Source organism: Chenopodium album, chromosome 17 (assembly GCF_948465745.1).
Source record: "Chenopodium album chromosome 17, dcCheAlbu1.1, whole genome shotgun sequence".
NCBI lineage: Eukaryota > Viridiplantae > Streptophyta > Magnoliopsida > Caryophyllales > Amaranthaceae > Chenopodium > Chenopodium album.
This window is the reverse complement of record NC_137850.1, coordinates 8,917,075-8,935,165: the sequence shown is the minus strand read 5'-3', so window position 1 is coordinate 8,935,165 and position 18,091 is coordinate 8,917,075. Positions and strand designations below refer to the sequence as shown.

Genomic DNA, 18,091 nt, shown 5'->3' with positions numbered 1-18,091 from the left:
TTGGAAAGGATTGCACTACAATTGGCGGTCAAGCTCACCGTTTCATACTCCCTTCTCCCACTCAATAGATCTTTCAAAAATTTAGAGTAATGGGCCATTTGTTTCATGGCATCAACAAAAGGAAGGGAAACATGCAAATTCTTAATCACATCCAAAAACTTCCCAAATTGAACGTCAAGCTTAGCTCTCACAAATCTTTGGGGAAAAGGTAATCTCTCCTCTCTAGGTTGGAGATTTAGGGGCAAGGGGGTGGTTTCTTTCTCCTTTTGCACCTCAACATCCTTCTCCTTCTCAACATTAGAAGGCTCTTTGGTTCTCTCATCCCCTCTCTCTAACTCTACTTCATTTTGGGGTTCCTCCTCAACTAAGGGGTCACTCCCTACTACCTTCCCACTCCTTGTTGTCACGGCATACAAAGGTTTTGGGTTGACTCCTTCACTAGGGATAGTAGAAGAAGAAGAAGAAGAAGAAGAGGAATTAGAAGCAAGTTGAGCAATTTGGGTTTCAAGCATTTTCATATGAGCATTGGCTCGCTTTTTATCCTCCTCATTTCTCTTCTTTTCCTCCTCATGCATTTTCATAATGGCATCTAGCTTAGCCATCACGGGATCATTTGGAGGGGTCTCAATTTGAAGAGGTTGTTGAGGTGGAGGAAGTTGGGATTGATGGAAACCCGGAGGCCTATTGGTTTGGGCATAGTTAGAAACATTTTGACCCCTATTGCCTCCGGTGCCTTGGTTGGGAACATTGCTTTGTTGATTGTTTCCCATGTTACCTTGATCACCAAAATTTTGATTTTTATGGTCATGGTATCGGGAGTTGGGTTGTTGGTTTTGATAACCATACCCCCTTTGGTTAGAGTAGCCTCTTCCATTGAAATTGGAAGGGCCTCCCCCACCATGGTATTGGTTACCATAGCCACCACCACTTTGGTTCCAACCACGGTTTCCACCTTGATTCCAATTCCCCATTTGATTGGAGTTTGGCCTCAAGTTCCCTACATTTTCCATTCTAGGGGCAAAATTCATAGCATTGACATCTTCCACATTATCATCATGTTCATAGGGAGGGGGTTGAACTTCACAAGCATACACACAATGGGAGGTATCATGATCATAGGTTTCAGAATTTGAGCAAAACATACATCCTTGAGGCATTTTATTATAAGAAGAGGGGGAAGAAGTGGTCATACCATTGCCTCCCTTGGTTGAAGGGGAGGTATTACCATGAGGGTTGGACCTTTCTTTCATCATTTCGTCCATTTTCTTGGCCATCTTGGAGATTTGGGTAGAAAGGTTGTTGATTGCGTTGGCTTGCTCCAATGCATAGACACCCTTGCTAGAAGTAGCCTCCCTTTATCCTTCATACCAATCATCATAATGCTTTGCGGCCTCCTCTATGATGCATTCCACTTCATCCTCTCCTTTGTTCATGATTGGACCGCCGGCCGCGGCATCTAGGCTTGTTCTCCCTTAAGGTGTGAGACCTCCATAGAAAGTGTGGATGAGTTGATACTTAGGTATCCCATGATGTGGGCATTGACGTTGAAGCTCTTTGTACCGGTCCCATGCCGCACTTAGAGTCTCACCACTCTTTTGGCGAAAATCTTGAATTAAGGACCGAGCCTCGGCGGTCTTCCTATGGTTATAAAATCTCCTCAAGAAAGCCGTAGTTACTTGGTCCCAAGTTGTGAGAGAGTTAGGGGGCACCTCTTTCTCTAGCCATTCTAGACCTCTCCCAATTAAAGAAAATGGAAACATCTTGAGGCGGATATACTCTTGAGTCACTCCATTGGCTTTGATTGTGTCACAATACTTCTCAAATTCTTTCAAATGCTCATGAGGGCTCTCAAATTTTCCACCCGAGAATTGTTTCCTCTCTATTAAAGCAATCAAATTGGGCTTGATTTCGAAATTGTTGGCTTGAGTGGTAGGGGTTAGGATCCCACTTTGGGCTCTAAAGGCTTCGGGAGCCCCAAGATGACTCAAAGGTGTATTCTCTCCCATTTTAGAACCTTCTTCACTTTCGGACTTAAAGATTGAAAAGGGGTTGATTCCGGGACTTGATGGTGAATTAGGACTATCTAAGTCTTCACTTGAGGGTGAAGATGGTGGAGTATCTTCCAATTCTCTTACTCCTTCTTTCGTTGGGGTGTGAGAATTTCTACTTCTTGCTCTCGCTTCTCTTCGAAGTAAGGACAAAGATCTCTCTAGCTCCGGATCGATGGGAATCAAAGACCTTGAGCGGGTTCGTCCTCTGTTCATACAACAAAGCTAAGGAGAACGTAAACACTGACAAGTAACAAATAGTAGCAAAAACTAACAAACAAGAAATGAGATAGTCTCAAATGAAGTAATGAAAAAGCAATGGAAGCCGTCTCCCCGGCAACGGCGCCAATTTGACAAGGGAATAAACGCGTCGTCAATTGTCTATCCCTAGATCAAATACAATTTATACAACCTAAACAAACCTAATACGAGTATAAGGCAAGCGTAGGGGTCGAACCACAAGGAGACATGCATAAACACCGCATTCACTACTTAAGACTTAAGCTATCTCGGGACAAGAAGTGTGAATAACTAAGAGATTAAACTAAAGATTAAGAATGATTAAAGATCAATATAACTAAACACCAAGGGAAATGGGTAGATGTAGATGCCATTTGATCATGCAATAACACGAAAGCAAAGCAATGGTAAACTAAACATGCAAGAATATCGAAATAAAGCTCGATCTAACCGCCTTCCGGGGTTAATCGATTTCTCCTAACATAGCCTCTATGTTTCCACACTAGAACCATATATTAGAAGGTGCAATCAATGAACTATCGATAACAATGAACCTTAACTAAGTCAACTTCCGTTTCTTGTTAGCAAAGATTCACCTTTAATCAACCAACAATGTGCACTTGCAAGAAGATTAAAGAATATCAAACATACAAAGACTTTAATCACCATTAACATAACCCCAACATCATAAGCATGAATCAATTAACAACTACACCATCCCCACACCCTTGGCTAGGTGACTACTCACAAATCATATTAAATACAATATCAATCATCAAATCAATAAGCATCAACATGATCAATGAGCAAAGAAGGAAAATCAAAATAAGCAAACAAAACTAAATACAAAAGTAAAGAAAGAGAGTAAGAGATTGCTCATTAATTGAAGATGAAGATTTACAAAGATTCAATCAAGCTCCTTCTTCAATATCCAAGTTCATCAATGAAAATCCACACTTTCTCTCTCTACTAATGAAGTTTCTCTATCTAGATTAAGGCTAAAATGTACATAATACTCTCATTACAAACCTAGGGGTATTTATAAGCCCCCACATTACTCTAAAGAAAGATTAAAATGCACGCAAATACCCACGAGAGCGGCCGCTCCATCGAGGGTGAGCGGACGCTCTAGAGGGTATTAATCAAAACAGCCGCCTTACTGGAGCGGGCGCTCCTCTCTGGTGGAGCGGACGCTCCATAAGTCTGGAAAACAGGGGATCTGATGAGAAAATGGAGCGGGCGCTCCTCTCTAGTGAGTGGCCGCTCCTCATGAAAGCTTCGGACTCTTCTCCAAATCCATGCTCCTCTCTTCCGCTATTCCAATGCACTCGAAAAGATTGACTAAGCCTCGAGCAAGATCACACGAGCACTCCATTCAACCTACTCAAACACTCATACACAAACATAAGTATAGAAAAGAGGGAAAGCGACAAAGCAAGGCCAAAAACAAAGGAAAAGGAGGGGAAAACATAAAAAGGAACAAGGCAAACCAAACTAAAACAAAGTGCATGAAAAAGGCTCAAACAAGTGCCAAATGAGGGGAAAAATCCTTAAAGAAAAGGATAAAAGAATGGTATAAATACCACTCATCACTATCTCTTCTTTTCCCTTCTCTCTCTTCTCACGCCACTCTTCCTCCATCTTTCCTGAACTCCTCTCTTTCCTTCTCTTCTTTCTCACGCCCCTCCTCTCTTAGCTTCCACCTTCATTCTCCTCCATCTTTCCTTATCTCCTAATTCTCAAACTTTCATTTCTGGAAAATATAACTCTCAAATAAAGACCGTCATGTTACGACAATCGACGATCGTAATTAATTTCAGTGACCGTTTTTGCTATTTTCAACGACCGTTTGAGACGGTCGCAAAAACCTTAATTTTTAGTAGGTGCCTCCCCTTAACGTCCGTACGGCCGACAACCCTAGGTGGCATGTGGTGCTCATTCGTGGTGGTTCGTGGTTAGTTCGTGTCTCTCTTCTCCGTAGAAGGTTGATTGAAAGGTTCAACCACAACTAAGTAGCATTAGTGGAGGTTTAATCTATGCCCATGGACCAAGTAGAGGGATCACGCTTGGGGTTCTTTATCTCCCATTGTTCTTGTTCGATCACACATGGAATCACGCTTCAAAGGTACAATTAATATGTTCTTTATGTGTTATGCATTGATCTTGGTGTTTAGATGCTTATGAATATGATTCATGCAATTCCGCTTAGAGTATATAAAGTCCTACAGTGGTATTAGTTAGCTTTTGCATGTATGCATATTGAATTTTAATTCTTTGAATGTCCACAATTTTAATTCAATAAAGAGGGAGAATAATTTAATCATGGGTCAATTATTATTTTAAATGTGATTTAACATATGGAATGATTAAAAGTTGATTAATTTTCTCAAAATTAACCTAGTGTGGACCGAATTTTTATCCCTATTTGGTTCGAAAATTTCGACCCCCCAACCCTAAATTTGAAAATTTCCAAACCCTAAACCCTTAAATTTTGATTTTTGTGTTTTCGTTTTGATTTAATTCGATTATTATGTGATTAATGGATTTAATTTATTTGTTTTCATGATTAATTGTGAATTTTTCATGATCAAATTATTTAATTTAAGAGTTAAATTAAATTGAGGATTAATTTCATGATGAACCCTAATTTTAAGATTGAATATGATTTAATTTAAAGTTAATTGGAGTACATTAAGTTAATTTAATTTATTTTTAACAAAAGGTTTGTTTTAATGAAAAATTAAAATAAAAAAAAAGGAATTTTGAGCGGCAGCCGTGGCATGGTGGTGCAGCGACAGCGGCTGCCGCAGGTGGTGGTCTAAGAGGGAGGGTGGGGCAGGGCAGCAGCTCCGATCAGGCAGTGCAGCAACAGTGCACCGTGTAATAGATGCTCGACACTGCTGCTGTTATCGCGCGTCGCTGTAGTGCAGCGTACACCGTCATGGTGTACGGCCACTGTGGCCGGCTTCAGCTGCCACACCACGGTGGCTGGCGCAAATTTCAAAAAAAATTTTTTTTTTTTATTTTAATAAAATTAGATTCTAAAAAGGGATAAGTTTTAATTTTGAAAAGATAATTATCAAAATTAAAGTTGTTAATTTTGATAAGTTTTGGATAATTTTGAGCAAAAGATTCTATGTGGATAATAATTGACATAAATAATGTGATTTTCCAATAATCATTTTAGGATATAATTTATTTCAAATTATGTGATTAGCTAGGCAATTAAGATAAAAGCTCCTAAATTAGTTAGGATAATCATGGAGAATAAATATGATTTCTCTTCCAAGATTAAAATAAGATTTGACTATCTCATACCTAAATTAAAATATATGATATTTTATAATTGGTGATGAATAATATATGATATTATCTAATTGCAGTAATTTAATTAAAATATGAGATATTTAGGAGCCATGTTTCCTTAATTATAAGCATTTGATGTTGTAGTTTAGGGAAGCATGATCAGTGATTTATTATATGGCACTTTATAATATATGATGTTATTTATTGCTATATATAGACTAGTATGGCCCATAAATTCTAAATACGATTTGCACATCATGACGTATTTTTGTAATCTAAATACAATCTCTATTAAGTATTTTTGTAATTTATTTTACTTTATTTAAGTAGTAGATAGAATAGAATAATATTACAGGTTACAGTTAATCCATGAAGCAAATGGAGTGAAGGCCCAAGGAGCAAGATGGATAAGATCCATGAAGGTTCAAGTAGGAGCTTTTACTTTATTAGTTTTATTAGGATTAAGGGGTCATACTATGTCATGCTTTTATTTATGCATTAGTAGATTATGCATGTTAGATTTTATTGATGCTTGTGATGATGCGTTAGAGTTCACTAAATAATCACAAACATAATTGTAGGGAATATTTCAAGAATTCCACACTTGAGCCCCATTGTGATCATACACTTAAGTATGGTGGCGTCCAAAGGGAAAGAAGCTAGAGAAAAAGAGTCGCCAACAAGTTTTAGGAACTTGTAAACCGTTCACAGGGTGAAAGTTACACCCCTTCACGATCCATGAGATCGCTAACTCCATAGTGGTCTGGAACCATGACTGGATATTCGGGGATGAAGGTACAAATCCAACCTAAAAGAGATTGAACCTGCCCTAAAAATAGGCCTCTACTTTATTCTTCTCATATTCATGTGCGCTTTCTGACTAACATACAATCAATATATTAATCCTAAACATGTTTATCTATGTTGGTTGAATATTAATGCACAAACAAAACTATTATTGGCGATCACTTGAATTATAATCATATTAGCCTAAACCAAATTATGAATTATCTTATTAGGCGTGATTACAAGTACAAATTCCCTTTAAACCTCCAAGAGAGGGCGTGATCAAGCAATAACAATAATATCAAGCAACATAATAACAACAATCATCATAATAATAACAATCAATAAAGCTTAATAATAATAGCAAGATCCTAAGCATGATACTAACAAGATTAATAACAAATCCTAGCATGTCACTAAATAATAAAGATCAAAGTTTTATCCCTAACATGATACTAACATGATATAAGAAATAGGAAGCAACCTAAACATGATACTAGAAAGCAATAAATAACATCCTAACATGATACTAGGAATTAATATAATATAAAGAACATGATTTCTACATTAAAAGAATAATTAAGCAATTAAATTACTTACTTCGTTGCCTCGTATATCTTTCTATCAAAACGATACACACGTTAGTAACTTCAAGGAAAATATTAAATAATTAGTTTAAATAATTGAAATAGGGATTTGGGACCAAACCCTCAGAAATTATCAACCTTTCACGTTTAGGGCAAAGACAACTTCGAGCTTGGCTAGGTGTGTCTAGAACTCGTGAATGCGGTATTGTGTTTGTAAAAGCTAGCTAGAAAGCAAGAGGGAGAAAGAAAAACTATTAGCTTGAGAGAGAGAAAGAATAGAATATTGATGATGATTGTTGAATGATTGTTGCTGATTAAAAACGGAGAATATCAACCCTATTTATAGAGAAAATAGTCCGAAAACGATAGAAAAGAATTAGAATCTGAACCGAAATAAAATTGGTTCTGTCGCAGAGCTGTCGCGCGCGTCAGAGTCTGTCGCGAAACGACAGAAATCACGCGGCGCGACATAGCTGTCGTTTCGCGCTGAGACAGTTTTTTGCGGATTTTGTTTTTATCATATCTTTTGATCCAGAAGTCCAAATAATTCATATAATATTTCTTTGGAAAGCTCTTGAAGTATAATTTCCAACCCAATTAGAATCAGATTAAAACCTTTTGTAGTATAAAAGATATGGCCGAAATAGTGGAAGGGTGTCAGTTTTGGATAGAGTTTCGTATTTCTTTCATATCTTTTTCGTTATAGCTTGGAATTAATATTATAATATATCATTGGAAAGATAATTTCAAGATATATCCAACCATATAAGATTTGGATAAATATTATGAGACACGAAAATAATATATGATCATCTTTGATTTCGCACAGTACAAGGACTTTCAAAAAGTGGAGTTTTATTCAATTTCAAATTCTTTGATCTTACCTTTTCAAAAAGGATAATTAAGATCTTTTAGAAACTTATAGAAGCTTCCAATTAATCCTAATTATTTTAGGAATGGGATTAGACCTTTGGGCCCTCCTCGTGATCATTGGGTCGTAGACAAAATCCAGTTTGGGCCCAGTTTAGTATTTTGGCCATAACTTCCTCATTATTCATCGGAATTAGGCTTATAATATATAGTTGGAAAGGTCTTTTCAAGCCCCATCCAACAATTATTGGACCCATATCATGGACCAAACTAAATTGGACTGGAGATTTTCATAAATAGAGTACATTTTTGAAACAGAAAGAAATATTTTTGTTAAAACAGAAGCATTCACAAGTCTCTTTCACATTTCACCTTGTTTGATAATCAATGACGTGAAAGGTATTCATCACTGGGTTTGGTTTTTGGGAGACACAATTTGGTGTCTACAATAATGAATCTAGGTCCCGGTAATATTGAGGTTGCTTTTCCAATTAAAAACTTAATAAACCTTTGATAATTATGATAGGTCATGCCAAAGCTAGGTGTCATTTTATATCTTGGGAGAGTTGGGGTAAATCAAGTTTTATAATTTTAATTGGTTATACTCAACAAGGTTACCTAAAGAGTTTAGAACCTTGAAGCAAAGGGTAATAATTAAACATGTGATGATTAATTATTCAACTAAGAGTTACAAGAGTTGTAATCAGTAAAGAGTTTATGTAATACCCCGTTTTTTCATACGTATTTTCCTAATTAATTAATTAATTATTATTTCATAAAAAGGGTATTTTAGTAAATTAACTTTCTATTTAATTTGAATTTTGGCGCCAAAAATATTTTGAAACCTAATTATTATTTTTAGATTTTGGATAAGATTTATTATCCATTTATTTTATTTTAAAAACTGTATTATTTATATATTTCGGATATTTTAATTAAAGCAAAAACTATATTTTATTAATTAATTAAGAAGTCCGAAAATTCCCAACTGTAGCTAAGAATTCGGATTTTCTATGTATAGAAAATCTTATTTTCTTAGTTATTTTGTTGGTGAATAATTGGTATTTATTTAATTAATTATTTTATACAATAAATATTATTTACACAATTATTTTTATTCCTTAAAATCTAGCAAATACCTTCCTTAATTTCACTAATGATGTCCGAAAATATGAGCTATGGTAAGCTCAAGATTTTCGGCCTTCATGGTTAAATTGGGGGTATTATTTTGGTAAATTGTATTTTTAATTATCTCTCCAAAATCTCTTACTTTCCTTAATTCTATTTTTCCATCTCCTTAATATTTGATCATCTTATTTTCCTGCCTTTTATTTCCTTTGATTTCCCCAAGTAATCTCCCTTACCATATCATTTGTCATGATAACACACCTTCCATATTTTTATTATGCACAATCATCTTAATATCAAAACTTTCCATACTTATTTATTCACTTCTCCAAGTATTTCCTTAACTCTTCTTGCCATAATTCTTCCTATATTTTCCTACCATAATTCATGCCCATACTAGCCTATAAATACCCCTTTATTTCATGGTCAAACACTCACACAAATTCTCTTAATTCTCTCTTATTCTCTTCTCTATTTTTCTCTTCTTTTTCTTCTCCTCCTTGCGCACCACCACCACCACCTCCACCAAACACCACCACCACCTCCGACGTCACCTGCCGCCGCCAGCCACCACCAGTAGCCACCCTTGCCGCCACCTTTCCTCCTCTTTTCCTTTGGTTTTCTACCTTTTCTTCTTCTCTTATCTTATTTAATTAATTATTACTATTATTAGGGATTTATAAAAATTATTATGACTAGTTTTAATTATTTAAAATCAGATTTTTAATGATGTTTATGAGAAAATAATTTAAAACGTTCATGTATGATAAGTGGTTTATTTGACCACTTATTGTGGTTGTTTTAACCCGGTTTTGCTATCCTTTCCCGTCTTTCTAACTCGTTTTGTATATAAAAGTTTTGTCTCAGCCTTGCCCCCTCTTTGTATGTGTTTGCCCATGTTTTTCAGGTGTTATGACTCAATTTGGCAAGCAATCAAAGCTTGGAATGGCGTTCAAGGCATGAAAATAGAGAAAGGAGAGCCCGCTCCCGATGGAGCGCGCGTGCACCTCTCCAAGAGCGGGCGTATACCTCTCCAGGAGCGGGCGCTCCTTCATCATAAGCAACATTCTGCCCAATTCCAACCCTATGAGGAGCAGGAGTGCGCCTTGGCTGGAGCGGGCGCTCTTAGCTGCTCCGAGTCATTCTGCCTCAAGGTGAAGCAGGGAGGAGCGAGTGTGTACCCTCCTTGGAGCGGGCGCTCCTCCCCTACAAGATTGAATCTGCCACAAGCTGAAGAGTAGGGGAGCGGGCGTGCAAAGCCTCTAGAATGGGCACTCCTCCCCGAATTTTGAATCTGCCTTCTTCTGAAGCCAGCAGGAGCGGGCGTGCAAGAACCAGGAGCGGGCGCTCCTTGCTAGAAATTTGTTTTATTTTGACGGATTAACCTATGTAATTCAAGGAGTATAAATACTTCCCCTTTAGTTCATTTAGAAGGCAGCCAGCAGTAGCATAGTAATTAGCATCTCCTCTTAGTTTGAAACAATCCACTTTGGTAATTTAGCTTAGTTTTCATCAAATTAATCATTGTAATATTGAGTTTCAAGGATTATTCTTAAGGTTTGGCATATTGTATTCAACATTTGAAGCTTCAATTAGTAATTTCTTCCACCTTCATTTACTTAATTTTTGATTTTATTTGGTATTTGCATGTTACTTGAATCTCTTTAGTTCTTGATAATTTGTTGTTGGATGATAGTTTATTCAATAGTTAATCACTTTTCCCCAATTATTGAAGTAGTTAGAACCCTAATTCTTGTTTGCATGTTGATTAAGATGAGTTGTGAGTAGTCCTCTTTGCTAGGGGTTGGGTGAAGCTCAACCTATTGGTTAGTTATATAAATGTGGGAGAAGTTTGATGTTTGTATTGCAATTAAATTTATTGTATGTGATTGCTTGTTAGTTCTTCATGATAGGATCAGCTACCCTTGATTTAGGAGCTTGATAGCATGGTATGCTTACTTTGACATGGAAATGTGAATTGAGTGTGTCATTACTTATTGCAATTTAATTATGTATCTTCTATTGCTAAACTAATGAGGAATCTAAGTTTAGTAGTGTGAGTTGTTTCCTAATTGCATGAGGTTGATTTTACATATACTCCTTGTTATATCTTGTCTATTTTACTCCCTATTTGCTTAATTACCTTGGTTGAGTGGATCCCATTCCCTAGTGTCTTTAATTCATTGAATTAGAACCATAGTTTGTTTGTCTACTTGAAGAACCCCAAATCACTAAAGACTTTGAATTAGCTTAAGTTTTAAGATCTTTAGCTACCATATCTCGTTTCTTGTAGACCGAACTCTTACTTATCATTGTGCTTGGTTTGTAGGATGTTTGTTTGTAAATGTATTTGATTGAGTGTGGAATGTGCGACCGTTCTAACGCCCATCAATGTACATATAGTTGGGGGTTTTTTAATTTAATTGTTGTGATTATTTGTTAACCTTATATTAATTAAGGTTATATTTATTTGTAGGGTTTGTTCAATCAAGGTTCTTGAGGTTCTTTTTGTGTGGTTTTGCTAAGCAAGGATCGAGGTACATTTAGGTGGCTAGATACCTTTGAAAGTGATTGGGTTGAATAACATGTTTTATATGATTTTTATTGGTGATTGAATTAAATTGATTTGAATTATGATTTATGGAATAAAGTATGATTTTAATGTGTGTTTTAATAAATTGATCTTGATATTATGATTTTATTGAATTATGGTTTATGAAATAAAAGTATGTTTTAAGGATTGGTTTTAATAAATAAATTAAGGGTTGATTTTATATCATGTCTTGGTTAATTAAATTATTAATCATTTTTTAAGGTTTTATTTTTAAAAGCATGTGAAATTTAATAAAAAGGAGTTTGAATTATATTGGAATTGGTAAAAGAATTTATTGAATAATTATTATTAAAGCTTTATAAGCATGTTAGTAATCCCACTATGCGGATTTGGCTTGATAAGACTTTGGACTTTGTATGACCGAGTCTTTCCTCAAGAATAGCCTTGTAATATAACGAGACTAGCTTGGGGGGTGTGCACACTTGGGTGAGGAATTTGGATATTTAAAGGAATTAGTTTTATTAATTATTATTGAATTATTGGAATGGTTGAAATATTGGAATTGGTTTTGAATCATGGATTGGAATTATTGGTTTAATTATTGGAATTGATTTTCAAAAGCATGCTTGCTAATAAATTAAATTTAATTATCTTGCACTTATCGTACTTAGCATATTTTGCTAATTCGTATTTCCTATTTGTTTTGGTTCGCCTTTTTTAACCTTAATGGTAAGCAATGTTGACTAATTTCAGGTGAAGTCAATATGTGAGTATTTAGAGTCCCGGGAATGTCTTCATCTAGATTAGGAATGTCAATTTTTGTTTTGATTATGAGTACTCATGACAATGGTTACTATTTATGGTTTAATTTTATTTAATAAAAGAGTATTGAAGTTTCCGCTGCAAAGTATTGGTTTTATTTAGTAAAAATTTGGTAGCCTTGCGTAATCACACGACGGTAATACGCCTAAGTCTATCTCCACGGTATAATTATACTTTTTTTGGTATTTTCGTAAAGGGAGATTTGGGGGTGTTACATTTATTACTCACCTTTAAAATATAATGGTTGATTGTAGGGTCAAAGTACGGTCAATTATTGCACAAATAAAGGGTCTTGGAATCACTTAATTCAAATTGTGATCATTTAAATTGAACGAAGTGTTTTAAAGTTACCTTTTAATTCACTTATGGTACTTTAAATTTTATTAAACATAATTATTGAACTTTGCCTCGTTTTGATTTTTGTTTGTAGATGAATAGCTTTAACGACAACACTAATTTGCCAACTAAACTAAAAACAAGGATAAATCTCATAAACTTCAAGGAATGGGAAGAAGAGTTAATTAAGAAGTTTTCTTAAGAGCCACAAGCTCGAGGCTTGATTATATTCCCATTAAAAGCATATTCACAGTGGGTTTCACTCCTGATAGGCATCCGAAAGATGTTTCAGATGCAGAGAAAATCAGGAATCTCATATTGGCATCTATTCCAACTTGTTGGAAGAGAAGGTTCAAAGATTATAAGTTGACCCATCTACGAGAATGTCTGCGTGCCATCTATAGAGGTGGCATTGGGGCATTAGGAAGTAGAGGCATCAATGACCAAAATGTCAAGGAAGTCATTAATTCGATTCCTTAAATATATTACTCTTGGACTGATAGTGTAAGGTTTGATACTTACAATATTCATTGTAAGATAATGGCTAAGAATAATTCCTAGTCAGTCAGTTACGAACCATGTAAAGGAACTGATTGATTTACTCAATCGGATGGAAATCTTAGGGAGATCATTTGATGATGACTCTACACATGACACTATTATGTTTTCACTCCATGATGGATTTGATCTCGTCAAGCTAATTCATGATGTTGAAAGCTTGACAGTGATTCTTGTCGATCTATTGATCAACCATACAGAGGAGTACTTGAAGAAGGAGGGAAGTCAGTGCTTCTATTGCGGTAGATGGTCTTACCACTTACCATAATGTCTTCACAACATGTCGTTTAAAACGGAAGGTAAGGAGTTACCTAGTATATTTGTTGTTGAAATCAATCTTACCTCTTCTTCCAATTGGATATTCGATACCAGTTGTGGTGCTCACATTGTTAATAACATCCAGGACCTAAGAGAGAGTAGGAAGTTAGCAAAAGGGGAAGTCACGCTTCGAGTAGGAAATGGAACAAAAGTTGTTGCACTTGCTATTGGAAACTATCACTTGAGACTTCCGTCTGGTCTTATTTTGGTGCTTAATAACTGTTATTATGTCCCAACAATTATCAAGAACATTATTTCAGTTCCAATTTTAGATACTGAAGGTTTTTCTTTTGAAATAAGAGACAAAAGTTGTTTTATTTCCAAAGAGAATATGTTATATGCTAATGCAAAATTGATTAATGGTTTGTATGTCTTAGATTATACAACTCATGTGTTACAACATTGATCAGAAAAAGCGCAAAACAGATGAATCAAACCAAACCTATCTATGGCATCGTAGGTTAGGTCATATAAACCAATCACGCATCCAGAAATTACGAAAGGATGGACTCCTAACTTCATTTGATAATGAATCATTTGAAAATTGTGAGTCATGCTTGTTAGGTAAGATGACCAAATCACCTTTTACAGGAAAGGGTGAAAGAGCTAGTGACCTTTTGGGCCTCATACATACAAATGTGTGTGGACCTATGAGTTCAAAAGCTAGAGGTGATTTTAACTACTTCATTACTTATACTCATGATTTAAGTAGATATGGGTATATCTATTTAATGAAGCACAAGTCGGAATCCTTTGAAAAGTTTTAGGAATTCCATAATGAGGTAGAAAAAAAGCTTGGGAAGACAATTAAAGCACTACAATCCGATCGTGGTGGTGAATATTTGACTCAAGAGTTCGATGATCATTTGAGGGATTGTGGAATACTTTCATAATTATCTCCTCCAGGAACACCATAGTTGAATGGTGTGTCAGAAAGGAGGAATCGAACTTTGCTTGACATGGTTCGATCCATGATGAGCTTTACTGATTTACACATATCGTTCTAGGGATATGCATTAGGAACAACTGCGAACATACATAACAGAAGCCCGTTCAAAGCAGTTGAGAAGACACCGTATGAGTTATGGGCTGGAAAAGTTCCAAAGTTGTCTTATCTCAAGATTAAGGGATGTGAAGTATATGCAAAACGTTTACAAGGCGAAAAACTTGGCCCTAAATCAAAAATATGTTTCTTCGTGGGTTATCCCAAGGAGACAAAAGGGTATTACTTCTACAATCGCGAAGATAACAAAGTGTTTGTTGCTCGCGATGGTGTCTTTCTAGAAAGAGAATTTCTTTCTAAAAAGTCAAGTGGGAGTAAAGTGGTTGTCGAAGAAATTTGAGACAAGAAACAAATGGATGTGGATAACACCACATCAGAGGCAAGGGCACATGAGTCAGCAAATTTTACAAATGTGTCGGAGCAAGCTAATTTGACTAGCGAGACTCCTATTGTCCCACTTGAATCTAATTCTTGCGAAAATCTTCAAAGATTTGGAGAGAATATTTCTATTGTTGCTCCTATCCTACGTAGGTCTGCCAAAATCAGAAACAAACAGTTTTTGAGGTTCTGTTAATTGAGGATTCTGAAATCTTCTTATTGGAGAATGAGGAACCCACAACCTACAAGTAAGCTTTGGCGAGCCCCGACTTAGAGAAGTGGCTTAAGGCCATGAAGTCCGAAATGGCATCGATGTCTAAAAATTCTATGTGGACCCTGGTAGACTTGCCTAATGGGGTGAAACCCATTGGAAGCAAATGGGTCTACAAGATTAAAACATACAAGGATGGAAATGCCTACATCTATAAAGCAAGACTGGTTGCAAAAGGGTATAGTCAGATTCATGGTATTAACTATGATGAAACCTTTTCCCCAGTAGCAATGCTTAAGTTCATTCGGATTCTTCTAGTGATTGTTGCATTTTTCGATTATGAAATTGGGTAGATGGATGTCAAAACCGCCTTCTTGGATGGGTTCTTGATGGAGGATGTGTACATGACACAACCTGAGGGTTTCAAAGATCCAAAAAATCCTATAAGGATATGCAAACTTCAAAAATCTATTTATGGATTGAAGCAAGCATCAAGGAGTTGGAACCTTCATTTCGATGAGGCGATCAAACAGTTTGGTTTTCTCTAGAGCGAAGAAGAACCTTGTGTATACAAGAAGTCTAGTGGGAGCAGCGTAGTTTTCTTAGTCTTATATGTAGATGACATACTACTCATGGGGAATGACATACAATGCTTGAGTCAGTCAAGGAATGGTTGAAAAGTTGTTTCACTATGAAAGATTTGGGTGAAGCCGAGTACATTTTGGGAATCAAGATCCATCAAGACAGATCTCGAAGGATGATTGAACTAAGTCAAGAGACTTATATTGATAAGGTTCTTGATAGGTTTGAGATGAAAGACTCCAAGAGAGGATTTCTCCCCATGTCTCGTGGTATTACGCTCAATAAATCTCAGTGCCCTTAAAAAGCCAGAAGAGATGAGACGTATGGCTAGTATACCGTATGCTTTTGCAATAGGGTCTATTATATATGCCATGATATGTACAAGGCCGAATGTTTCATATGCTCTTAGCATGTGTAGCAGATTTCAGGAAAATCCAAGTGAAGCACACTAGACACCTGCTAAGAACATCCTTAAGTACTTGAAAAGGACTAAAGGAGTGTTTCTAGTATATGGCGGCGAGGATGAGTTGGTTGTCTAGGGCTATACAAATGCGAGTTTCCAAACAGACAGAGATGACTTCAAATCCTAGTTAGGGTACATTTTCTATCTGAATAGAGGAGCAATGAGCTAGAAGAGTTTGAAGCAAAGCACTGTCGCAGTCTCTACGACAGAATCAGAGTATTTGGCTGCTGTTGAAGCAGCTAAGGAATAAGTTTGGATAAAGAATTTCCTCACATAGCTGGACATTGTACTAAGCGCTCAAGAAGGAATTGTGTTGTATTGTGACAACAATGGCACCATTGCTCAAGCAAAGGAGCCAAGGTCACATTTCAAATCCAAACATGTTGAGAGGAAATATCACCTCATTCGAGAGATCGTTGGCAGAGGAGATGTCAAGATGTGCAAAGTTCATACGGATGAGAACATCACTCATCCGCTTACTAAACCCCTTCTATTGCCTAAGCATGAGACTCATACTAGTGCAACTGGATTAAAGTTGATGATGTAATTTAAGTTGTATTTGTTTTTGAGAAAAACTTATTACATATGTAATACATTCATTTGCAGAATTATGTTGAATCAAAAATTTAATATTTCTCTTATTTAATTATGGTTTTTATATTAAATAAAATGTCCAAAATAATTATGAATAGATGGCTCATCAGGTTAATGACCCGGTGAATGAACCCCACAGGTGAACTATATTCATATATTATTTATGTTCCTAGTTCGAAGTCATTAAAATGGACATAAATGACTTCAAATCATGGAATAGCATGTAAGATAGATTGGATAGCGCAATTTCATGGGCTATAGGGGCGTAGTGATGCTCGGTCAATCACATGGATATGCATGATCGAACTATAGACCTACTTTGAATTTCAAGTATAGGGCTTCCGGATATATTAGTGGATTTTCCTTTGACATGAGTGGAACATTGATTCCATTTAATGATTGATTTAATTGTGGTACATTTAAACGTCTTCCCGTAACTAGAGATTATAAAGGGTGTTTCTTGGTTACTTCAAAAGTTGAGTGGGAGCTTTGGTTGCCACAAGATTGGATAGAGTCTACCAATTTAATTAGGAATGTGTCTTGGCCCCTTGAAGAGGGAGAATTCAGAAAATGCATGTCAAATGGATTACATAGTAATCATTTTCTTTGTAATTCTAACTCAGATTTCAAGAAAAGATTTGAATATTAATATGATCTCGACATGAGATGTAATCATATTATCAAATCGACACACATTGACTTAAGGAATTTGAATATTGCACACTTGTCTCAGACAAGTGGGAGATTGAAGGAATTATGTCCTCGATAAGTGCAATTACTAGATATATCAAGGATCACTATTATGGAGATAATAAGTTCGTTCTTTTGGGTCGTCATTGTCTATTGCTAGATATAATAAATGAACTTTTGATGTCAAATAGTCTAAAACCCAATAGAATGGATCCTAAGCTATGAGGTCACACAACAAGGGTATTGGGTTAAATAAGTAAGAGGCCCATTAATGGGCCTCATGAAATCATGACATACCATATGGAGTGTTTGGCTAGAGTAGTTTGATTAGGACAAGGTATTTGGGCTTAACATAGACTCTTATTTAGATATATGATCTATTGATAAGATCCATGACTAAGGTTGAAATAACAATTAACATTTAGTGAATTCTAACTCAAGGCAACCAAATTCAGAAACCCTAATCTCTCTCCTCACCTCACGGCCCTCCCCTTCACATCCGTACAGCCGGGAACCCTAGGTGGCGTGTGGTGCTCGTTCGTGGTGGTTCGTGGTTAGTTCGTGTCTCTTTTCTCCGTAGAAGGTTGATTGAAAGGTTCAATCACAACTAACTAGCA

General features: G+C 36.1%; 1 non-coding gene across 1 annotated transcript; it reads left to right on the top strand.

The window, feature by feature from the left end:
- Positions 1 to 1,521: 1,521 nt before the first annotated feature.
- On the top strand, positions 1,522 to 1,627 carry LOC145590397 (small nucleolar RNA R71). The gene has a single exon (XR_014102003.1). It is a non-coding gene; the product is annotated as a small nucleolar RNA R71 (small nucleolar RNA).
- The last annotated feature ends 16,464 nt before the right edge of the window (positions 1,628 to 18,091 follow it).